Source organism: Eutrema salsugineum, unplaced genomic scaffold (genome assembly GCF_000478725.1).
Source record: "Eutrema salsugineum unplaced genomic scaffold, Eutsalg1_0 scaffold_8, whole genome shotgun sequence".
Classification (NCBI taxonomy): domain Eukaryota; kingdom Viridiplantae; phylum Streptophyta; class Magnoliopsida; order Brassicales; family Brassicaceae; genus Eutrema; species Eutrema salsugineum.
In genome coordinates, this window is record NW_006256414.1 from 10069056 (window position 1) to 10080824 (window position 11769).

Here is an 11769-nt window from a genome sequence, read left to right on the forward strand (position 1 = left end):
CTCGCCTAGTTCTAGACTTCCTTACTTCATATTTCTTTCAAAGGCTTTTGCAGGAAAGATCCTCCTTCCCTGTGGATTCAATCCCTAAGTACTACAATCGATCAGCTGTGCACTTGCGGCTATTGATTTCATTTAGGGTAAAACTTGACACCCTCACGACACACCACATCAATTTTTTGGCGCCGTTGCCGGGGAAGGCACGCGTTTTCTTTTCCGTAAAACCCTAAGAAAGGTTGGTAAATCGACTCTAGAACCCCTTTTTCTGCATATTTCCATTTTTCGGTTATTTTGTTTCCATTTCAGAAGATATGGATCCTATAAATCGAAATCCACGCTATGGGAAAGGTTTTTACAACACTCCTCAAGCCACCAGACGCAGAGAGAAGCAGTACCTACGCGATCTCTACAAAGAAATTCGAACCGAAGACTACAGAACGTTCCAAGACGAGCCATACGTACCTCCAATGGCAAACCCTAGACATCCTATTTATCGCCTACCTCACCAGATTCTCCACCAAGATGAGAACGTCCAGCTCAGTAACCGATTGAGTCAGCTCGAAGGCGTGATCAAGCAGTTCATAGAAGCTCAAGCAACCGCTACAGCCGCTCTAAACGAAAGGATTGATGGGATATCAAAACTTTTCAATGAGAAGATCGATAACCTAGCCTCACAAGTCAAATCAATAGAAGAACGAGCAACCAAGGACGCAGCTATGATCGCTAACAGGTTCGACAGCATGGAGGAAGAGCAAGCGAAGCACACCTATGAGCTTCGCAACACCAAAAACAAAGTCATGGACCTGGATTTCAAACTCGATGATGTGGACAAAGCCCACAACGAAGCCCTCAAACTCGTCGCTTCCGACCACGGCCAAGATGCCTTCTCCTGCGGTCGTGCTTGGTCTACCCACGGCCCATGGGCGTTTTCCCGCGGTCGCGTCCCCTGCAGTCAAGGCCAACCGGAAAAACGTTCCAAAACAGTCCCGTTCAGCTCATACAAGCAGCTGTGCAACTGATACATATCCTGGGATGACTAAACCACTCCATCAACAACTGGTTTGCTCCATCAGCACCCAAAGATATGAAGACGAGGACAAGTCGTGGCCCTGCAACATGGTTTTGTCTTGTGAAGATGAGTATGAAGAACAATACTCTGAAGATGAAGAGTATGAGTTGTTTGTAGAAGATCCAAACGCTGGATGTTCCTCAGAAGACAGTTCAGGAGAAATTCAATGGATCACCAACAACATCAGTAGAGAGAAGCTCATGGATTTCAACAACGTGGTCAGGTCATTCCCTGCTCACCTAAGCTTTGATGAAATCTGGAAGCTTGGTTGTTTGCAAGTCTTTTTCAGGTACTGCAAGGAGTCTAAAGAGGATATCCGTAGATACTTTATGCAAGCTCGATACATGACAACACCAGAAGCAGCTGTCTATGTGATTTACCTCAAAAAGCCTGAAGACTGTAGCCACTACACCAACAAAATCAGCAAAGAAAAGCTCGATGAATTCAATGATGTAGTCTGAAATTTGCCTGAAGGAATCACCTTTGCCAGAGCTTGCAAGGACTTCATGATAGGCCATTACTTCTGTGAGAGCAAGGAATCAATCCCTGAGATAAAAGACTTGTTCAATCAAGCCAGAAGAGGTAAACCTGTTCGAACACTTCACAAAATCGAAGGTGTAGGTCAGTTTCTCATCTCTTGTTCTATTAGAGGAGAAATGTTTAAAAACGTGCTTTGTGATTCTGGAGCTTGCCTTAACATGATGTCCAAGGCAATTGCTTTGAGACTTGGTATTAAACACCTGCGCAGGACTAGAGCAAAGATTACTCTAGCTGATGATTCCAATGCAACGCCTCAAGGAATAGCTCACAAAATTTCTCTGAGAATAGGAGATTGCATAGTGTCTGTTGACTTCTACATTGTCGAGACGAGAGACGCAACATGTCCAGTGATTCTCGGATGGTCTTTTCTAGCAACTTCTGGAGCTATAATGGACTGGCCAAACCGGAGGATTTCATTTGCTAATATCGACAAAGATGTCTTCAGAGAAGCAGTCTCATACAACAGCAAAGCAGGAAAACGTTCTGCAACAGAAGAGTTTGAAGAAGAACTTTGGAGTGACGAAGAACCTGCTAGGCAAATCAAGGAGATGTCGAAAAAGACTTGTCTCAGGACAAGGTCTTCTTCATTGGACTAAGCCACGTCCAACACCAAAAGTCGAGCTAAACGACTTAAAACAGAAGCGCTTAATGGAAGGCAACCCAATTAGGTATTGTTTTCTTTAGGATTTTTCTTTCTTTTTCTATTGATCTTTTTCTTTTTCTTAGTTTTAGGTGTTTCTTATAAAACAAAAAGGCCAAATAAATCAAAAAACCCAAAAAACAAAAAAGAAGGATGGTCCCTGACTGCTCGGCCCAGCAGGAACCAAGGAGAAGCAGGAACAGGCCGCGATATAAGCTCCCGCGGTCGCAGGTGTTCTGACCGCGGGAAACGCATGATCGACCGCGGCCGCGTCTTTCTGACCCCGACCGAACACCGGTTTGCCGCGGTCGCGTGGCTCCTGACTGCAGCAAATGGTCGTTGAGATCAAACCCGACCCCAAACCACCCACTTCACCTCATTCCACCTCACCAATCCCCACTCCACCTCATTCATCACTTCCCACCACCTTCATCACCACCTATCACCTTCCCAAACCTCTTCGAATGAATCCGGTTCATCACCACCAGCATCCCGGATCCAGGTAAGTTCTCTTTGGCCTTACCAATTCGATTATCTATGCATTTTTTCTCATCCAATCTCGACTTGTTTCACACTGAGGACAGTGTGATTTAAGTCTGGGGGATGATTTCATTCCTTTCTAACCAATTTTCTTTCATGTGTCTTGCATTATCTACACTTTTTGCATTTTCCTTAAAGTTTTTCAAAATCGGTTTTCAAAACAAAATACGTTTTAAAGGGAATGGTGAACATGAATCAATGATAGTTGACTGTGTGCTTTTAGACTGTTCCTAGTGACATGCTCATTCATGATTTAGGACTAGACTATGCGGTAGCTAAGCACATTTGAAACGAAGTACCTCAGAGGAATTTGAATGATTTCGATTTAGATGAAGGAATACACTAGCTCTGTTTTATTTGGACTTAATTTGGACTTAATTTTCTCATTGAAGCATTAGACTAGGGAAACGAATCATACATTCAGGACTCCTTTACCCTTTTACCACTCTCTGTTGATCCTGAATGGCTAGTTCATCTTTAGCTAGTTCCCTACCTTAACCAGTCCTCTTTCAAACCACATGCACTCTTGTTTTCTATTGTCTTATATGCAGATAAGTGCAAAAACGTTGGAGAGAAAGAGGAACAACACAGTTTTCAGTCATCAAGGACAGAGACCTGCGATTTGCCGGAAAAGTTCTCGGAAGGATTCAATACAAGAGGAAACTCAGTTTGCCTTAGAAAAATCTCAAATTTTGGTACAATATCGTCCTCTAGTCTCTCTCTCTCTTTAAAAGGCATTTCCTTTTGTTAAAAAAATATATATATATCCGAAAATAAGAAAAGAAAGGAAATAAAAGCCTTAGAGAGTCTAGAGAGGTTGAATTTTAAGTCCCAAGGCAACTAGAGTTCAATTTTATGGAGTTTTGGAGATCATTTTCTGATTCCCGGAAAGAATCTTAGTCTGGGGGAATAGCTGTTTACAACAAAGGAGAAAGGATTATGCAACAACATTTGGCAAGAAGAAGTGACTGAAAATTGCGGTCATCAACAGGTCCTTATCTCTCTTGCGGTTTTGCATATTATCTTACATCCTCCAGATTCATCAGGTAACCCGAAACACTTTAACTCCACCACTTAAACAGCCTTTTAATGCCAAACGCCGTCTACCCTGGATGATGTCTTTAATGAGAACTCACTATTGAACTTAATGAATATAGAGAGCTAGTTGATTGGAATCAAGATTTAGATTGTTTAAGTTTTGCATGACGGAAAAAGTGGACTAGTATCTTTTGTGTATTAGTGAGAATTTTGTAGACTAAGTTGTGGATTGATGCACGATCTTTGGTCCTAGTTTAGGAGTTCATGTCTCTGAGATTTGTGCATTTCCTATTTTTGTTTTCACTTAACCAGGTTAGGCTTTTGCTTTGTTTGAGGACAAACAAAAGTTTAAGTCTGAGGGAGTTGATAACACCGTATTTTGACCACTTTTATGGATCGTTTTAAAATACTTTTTCTATGTTTTTAATTGCTTATAAGTACTTTTATTACGTTTTTCTAGTATTTGTAGTTCCAAGACTCTTTTCAGGTAACTTAGGGAAAAGCTTAACAAAATGGATAGAAGACCAGATTTTAGCTCAGAGTCAAACCGTCAGAAGTTCACCCTGATTGAAGGCCATTCTCACCGTCTGATCCAGCTCAAATTTGGAGATCTCAAAGATGGAAGTATCAGCTTTCCAGAACACTTTACAGCTTGGCAATCCAACGGTTCCATCACAAGATACGCGAAGAGCAAGATGTCCCGTAAACCAGCCGGCAAGCATTTCCACCTGCGGCCAACAGGCCATTCCCCGCGGTCACAACCATCCCGACCGCGGCCAGCCAGCCATTCACCGCGGTCACGCACTTCCGGACCGCGGCCAGCTAACTCTGACTTTGAAGACCTATTTCTGAAGCCCGTATCATTTTCCCAGCCTCAATTCTGGAACCCTAGACACCAGAGAGTATTGGAGACTATAAATACATGTCATTTATGTCGTTTTTAAGAGAGAAGAAGAGAAACGAAATACTTTACAGAAATTTTACTTTAAGCTTTGTTTTTAGGTTTTAGGGAGAGAGAGATCTGTCTCTTGAACCCTTGTTTTTTCTTTTTCAATTTCGGTTTCTATTCTACTTTTTAATATTATGTTTTTGATTTCGTTAATTATGTCTGAATAGTTTTATTGTTGGGTCTAAGGGATTTTCGATGCGGATTTATATATTCGGTGAGGATTCTATGAGCTTTTGAGCCGAATCTTAGAACTTTTTCTTCTGAATTCGTTTTTACTGCATGAAAGTAGCGTCATGAACTACAATCTGATCCAGATGCTTGGTGACACGAAAGTGTTCATCCGGTGTCAGATCAAGTTTGGGAGAGCAAAACAAACATAGGAGTGAAAACCTACCTATGGGCGATTTGTGAATGCTGACGAGTCTTAAACATAATGCATCTCTTCTTTTCCAGAGCCAGAGTGGAAACCTACTGGTCAGGGTTGAGAGAGATAGTTGTCTATGATCACGACAGTGGCGTATTCATACGTCCTTCACTCCAGTTCGAAAAGTTTAAGCTAAAATCTTATCAAATTTACTCTCTAACGATGTTTTGAATCGTTCATACCCCTGAGAAAACTTCCCTGAACCCCAGCGCCTCTTTTCTTATAGATTTACACCGATTTTCATTCAAGCTTTAGTCTAGTTTATTTACCTTTCAATCGATTTTTATTCAAGCAATTAGGTTAGGCATTTTTCCCGTTTTCACCCGTTTTCGTTAAGTTTAGTTATTAGGTCATTTTAATTCCCGTAGTTTCTCTTTAAAATTCGTTTTTACGTTTTAAACACACCACCAAAACCCTCACAAAACTCGCCTAGTTCTAGACTTCCTTACTTCATATTTCTTTCAAAGGCTTTTGCAGGAAAGATCCTCCTTCCCTGTGGATTCGATCCCTAAGTACTACAATCGATCAGCTGTGCACTTGCGGCTATTGATTTCATTTAGGGTAAAACTTGACACCCTCACAACACACCACATCAACCGCCGGTAAAGTGTGACCGTATGGTGCGACTTTTGAATCCTACAATCATGATAAGACTATTACGCAACACCCATAATAGAATCTGCGAACTGAAATTATACTACGCTATAGCTCTCGAGACACTTACGATATTAAGACTAGAGGGATTTTCTGGAAAGAATTATTTGCTGTGTGTTTGGTGTATTCGAGAATTCGATGATTTAGAATGAGAGAAGAGGGCGTCTATTTATACTGGAAGGTTCAACTTGATCTGCAAGGAATAAGCTTTGGCGAAAAGGAATATTCACGAGATATTCTCCTTTTCCCGCAAGTAAAAGGATTCGAAAATCTTCTGTTATTATCTGGACGCAATTTTTTATTTCCTAAGATTTATCCTTTCAATATGCAAAAATTATTTCGCAGGAACTAAGAAGCCCACGACCCACACCCAGCTATATAGAGCCCAAGAGCCCTAAGAGCCAACTAAAAAATGCAACGACCAACGAGCAACGAGCAACGAGCCCGAGCCTGACACCGGCGACAGCGACGGCGACGGCGGTGGCGTGCGTAGGTGTTTTTGCATAATGCCTTTTTACTTCCACAACGCTGTTGGCCCTTATTGTGAGAAGGCTATATATATACAAGAGATTTTTCTTCTTGGTGAGCAATGTGGGACAAATACACTTCCACTAAACTTCCACTTTTAGTTATAGCCAATAAGAACATTTCATTTCCATAGGCTCAAACCCAAATCTCAAATAAATTTATAAGGCCCATTTGCTTATTAAACTTCATTTCTTATTCACACACAAACTCAATATTACAAGTCCAAATGCTTATTAATATTGGGTTCCAACAATCCCCCACATGAATAGAAATGACTCTATACATATGCAGACTCGATAGACTATGCAGACTAGATTCAAACTAGACTACAGACTCGACAGACAGACTTTTCGAGAGTATAAGCGAAAACTAATTGTGTCTGAGGAAGTAGCGTTTTTCAGCCTTGAACCACTCATTGTTAATATCTGTCGGATTTACTCTCCAGGAAGTGAACATGATGTCTTGAACCGCCCGGATTTTGGTGTAAACCAAATCAACAGAGACAACCCAGATTCGTCTTCTCGTAGCATTCAGTTCTCTATTGTGTTCATTGTGGCCTTGAACGTGCCTGGTTTATCATGAGTGAACTTGGAGAGTATAGCCTTGTCTTCGTTCTCCTAGAAACGGGCTCATTTCACACTCACTAGGTGATTGCCAAGTACCTGTCACATACACAGAAAGTATCCTGTTATACTCTATATACATGTATATGAAGGCTATGGTCTTATCTCATTAAAAGCCATAAAACTTAACCTTACATAATTACAGGAAGCACTGTTTATCATCATGGAAGTTGAGCATTTTTCAGTGCTTTTCTCAGATTCTGCTTGATTTAGTTGTCTCTTTGAACTAACCTCTAGGGATCTCCAATCGCGTAGGTGGGGTTTCCATCAAACATCCTCTTTCGTGATAGGTAATAAGCCCATTCCCTTAGATGATTTCATGATTTGATCTCGCGGCAAGCTTTTGGTGAACGGATCCGCTAAATTTTCCGCTGACTTGATGTAATCAACCGTGAGTACACCACTTGAGATCAGATGCCTAATGGTCTTATGTCGTCTTCGTATGTGACAAGACTTGCCATTATACAGATTATTCAGTGCCCGAGAAATAGCTGACTGACTATCACAATGTACATGTAATACTGGCACTGGTTTTTCCCACATCGAAATATCTTCCAGGAAGTTCCGAAGCCACTCTGCTTCTTCTGCTGCTTTGTCTAAAGCTATGAACTCTGATTCCATGGTTGATCGGGCCAGGAGTGTCTGTTTGGAAGATTTCCAGGATACTGCTGCTCCAACGAGTGTAAAAACATATCTACTTATGGATTTGGAATTTCTAGAATCTGAAATCCAATTGGCATCACTGTACCCTTCTAACACTGCTGGTTCTTTACCAAAGTGTAGCCCATAACTCTTAGTGTATCGCAAATAGTTCAACACTCTAGTCATAGCTTTCCAATGAGTATGACCTGGATTACTTGTGTAGCGACTTAACACGTTTACCGCATGCGCTAGATCGGGTCTTGTACAATTGATCAAGTACATCAGACTTCCAATTACCCGTGCATACTCCACCTGTGATACTGGTTCACCTGTGTTTTTGGTTAGGTGAGCTTGCATATCCATTGGAGTTTTTGCGGTTCCATTTAAGTAGGTCTTAAACCTCTCTAAGATCTTTTCAGCATAGTGATCTTGAGACAGAGTAATTCCATCTGAAGTCCGAATGATCTTAATTCCAAGAATAACATCCGCAAGTCCCATGTCTTTCATGTCAAATTTTCCATTGAGCATGTTCTTGGTTTGTTGAATGATATCTTTGTTACTGCCAATAATCAACATGTCATCCACATACAGACATAATAAGATGTATCCGTTTGGAGTACATTTGTAGTAGATGCATTTATCACATTCATTAATGCTGAAACCATTTGACATCATCACATTGTCAAACTTTTCGTGCCATTGCTTTGGAGCTTGTTTCAGTCCATAAAATGATTTCACGAGTCTACACACTTTGTGTTCTTGACCCTTAACCTCGAAACCTTCGGGTTGTTTCATGTATATCTCTTCTTCTAAAGGCAGTTTTAACATCCATCTGATGGATTTCCAAGCCTCGCAAGGCTGCTACACCAATCAATATTCTAATCGAAGTTATTCTCGTAACTGGAGAATATGTGTCAAAGAAATCTAGACCTTCTTTTTGTCTAAATCCTTGCACCACAAGGCATGCCTTGTACTTATCTATAGAACCATCAGCTTTCAGCTTGGTCTTGAAGATCCGTTTACACCCTAGTGCTTTGAACCCTTGAGGTAAGTCAGTTATCTCATGGGTATGATTCTGCATTATAGAACTCATCTCACTATTGACAGCATCCTTCCAATAAGGAGCTTCTGGTGTAGACATGGCTTCTGTGTAAGATCTCGGTTCATTCTCGACAAGAAAGACCATCATGAAATCTTCACCAAAAGATTTTTCCTTACGAGCTCTTTTGCTTCGTCTAGGTTCATCTTCAACCTGTTCTACTTCCATCTCATTTACAGAAGTAGTGGCATCTCTTTCTTCACGTGTGCGTTTAGTAGTTTGCTTATCCCTATATGGAAATATGTGTTCAAAGAAAGAAGCATTCCTTGATTCCATGATAGTATTCACTTGGACATCTAATACATCTGACTTATGTACCAGAAATCGATAAGCACTACTATTGTGAGCATATCCGATAAAGATACAGTCCACAGTCTTAGGTCTAATTGTGACCTTCTTTGGAGGTGGCACTGCGACTTTTGCTAAGCACCTCCACACTTTCAGGTATTTGTACGAAGGTACATTACCTTTCCAAAGTTCATACGGTGTTTTGCCAGTTACCTTATGAGGTATTTTGTTGAGAATACAATTTGTGGTGAGCAGTGCTTCCCCCCACAGATTCTGGGGTGTCCCAGATTCCTGCAACATTGCATTCATCATCTCCTTTAGAGTTCGTTTCTTTCTTTCCGCAACTCCATTGGATTCAGGTGAATAGGGGGCTGTAGTTTGATGGATAATTCCGTTTATCTGGCAAAAATCATTGAAAGGTCCATCATATTCTCCACCCCTATCACTTCTGACCATTTTGATGGTCTTTGCCAGTTGCTTTTCAACTTCGAGTTTGTACTCTTTGAATTTGTCCAAGACTTCATCTTTACTACGCAGCAGGTACACGTAGCAGTACCTTGTACAATCATCAATGAAAGTCACAAAATACTTTTTTACCACCTCTTGATGGTAGGTATTTTAGATCGCACAGATCAGTGTGTATAAATCCAAGAGGTCCGATAGTTCTTTCAACATGAGGTGATGGTGTTTTTGTGAGCTTTGCTTGGACACAAATTTCACATTTGTCTTTGCTAATTTTGCATTTTGGAATCAAGTTCAAATTCATCAGTCTTTGAATAGACTTGTAATTAACATGTCCTAAACGTTCATGCCAAATATTAGAAGAATCAACCACATAAGCAACTGGATTCTTATTAATTAAATCTTTGGAATCAGGTACAACTTTGTTTTTCTTCAAGATTGTCATTACAGACATTTTGATCAATCCTGACTTAACATAACTTTTTCCTATGAAAACACCATTCTTCCTAAGTATCAGCTGATTAGGCTCAAAGTTGATTGCAAAACCATGCTTGCTCATTAGAGTACCAGAGATCAGGTTCTTCGAGAGTAACCTCCATGCCTGAAGTCATCTTCATTCCAATAATTTCAATCTTGGATTGGGAGATGTTTCCCATCTTCAGTTGATCATCAGTCTTGCACTTCTGATAGGTACTGAACATCTCTCTGTCAATACAGATGTGTGTGGTAGCACCTGTGTCATACCACCACGCCTTGGGGTTCTCTTCCACCAAGTTAGCCTCTGTAACCATTGCACACAAGTCTGCTTCAGTCAAGTGAGCTTGGTTGTTCTCAGACTTAGCCTTTCGGCGACACTCTGAAGACTTATGTCCAAGCTTGTTGCAGTAGTTGCACTTCCCATTGAACTTGTTCTTCATGGGTGCTTGACCTTGCTTCTTGAAGCTAGTATTGTTTCGTGGAGGAAACTTGTTAGGCACAGCCTTGTTGGATGGTTTGCCTTTGCCCTTTTTCCTGTATTCAGTCACGTTTGCATCATGGGTCATGATCTGACCATCTTCTTTTCCAACTCTGTCATTCTGCAATCTGGAGATCAGATTTGCCAGAGATAGGGCCTTTTTCTTGTAAGCAAGATAGTTCTTGAAGTCTGCCCAACTTGGAGGTTAACTTCTCAATGAAGCACTTCACCGTGAATGTCTCACATAGCTTCATTCCTTCGTTGCAGTAGTTAAAGAAGATATTAGTGTATTAACATTGGTACCGCCTATTTATACCAGAGAAACATAGATGTGTAGCTCTTATAATCTATCCAGATTTTTCTTAGAAATGTAACAATGGGAAAAAATCGTTTGTGAAAAATCTTTTACCAGTGAAGATGAGGAGCACGATTTGTGACGATAAAGTCTCTAATTCTTTTGTTTCTAGATTTCATAAACAGCAGCCTGGTAGAGAGGTGGAAGATACCTTAAACATTATTTTTTGGTAAAATTTAAATTGCAATAGGAATAATTTAATTTAAGGTAAACTAGAACTTTAAAGTCTGTATTATTTTACTAAATTAAAAGTCCTCAAAGTCTCACAATAAATATAACAAAAGTTTTCAAAGTTTCACATACTTTTTTTTGAACAACATATTCCATTAAATGGCAAATTAAATGTCGATTACAGAGAGTTGGAGGAGAGCTGATTTAGCGATAGAGTCCGCTATTGAATTTGCCGATCTAGCTACAAAAGTAAAGCTGATAGAGGAGAAAGAAGCTGTTAGACTTTTGATGTCTTGAGGACACCGTAGATCTCAGCCTGTTGGTCTTCTAACCTGATTGCTTTGATAAGCGTTTGTGCATCTGACTTCAGATGGAGGGAGGTAAAATTCCGTGCTCGAGCAAGGAGGAGGGCTTCCCTTACTGCGAGTGCTTCCGCTACCAGAGGAGAGCTCACAAACTCTTCTGTCTTTGAGTGTTGACTGATGATGTTTTGTCGCCGATCCATGTAGATCCAGCCGAGCCCTGCCTTTTTTTTATCTGATCTCCATGCGGCCTCCGAGAAACAGGTAATCTCGGTTGGATTTGAGCAAAATATTGGTTGAGATCTTCCGATTGGGGGTTTGATTTTTTGGATTTGTTGTGCCTCTAACCATTCTTTTGCATCTGTGATCGCCTTTGTGATTGTTTCCTGAGGTGTGAATGATCGATTTTCGAAGGTGAGGAGGTTTCGTGCGGAACACAGAGCCCAGCACACCCACGGAAAAATCGATCCCTTGGTGATTCCGGTTGTCGGGA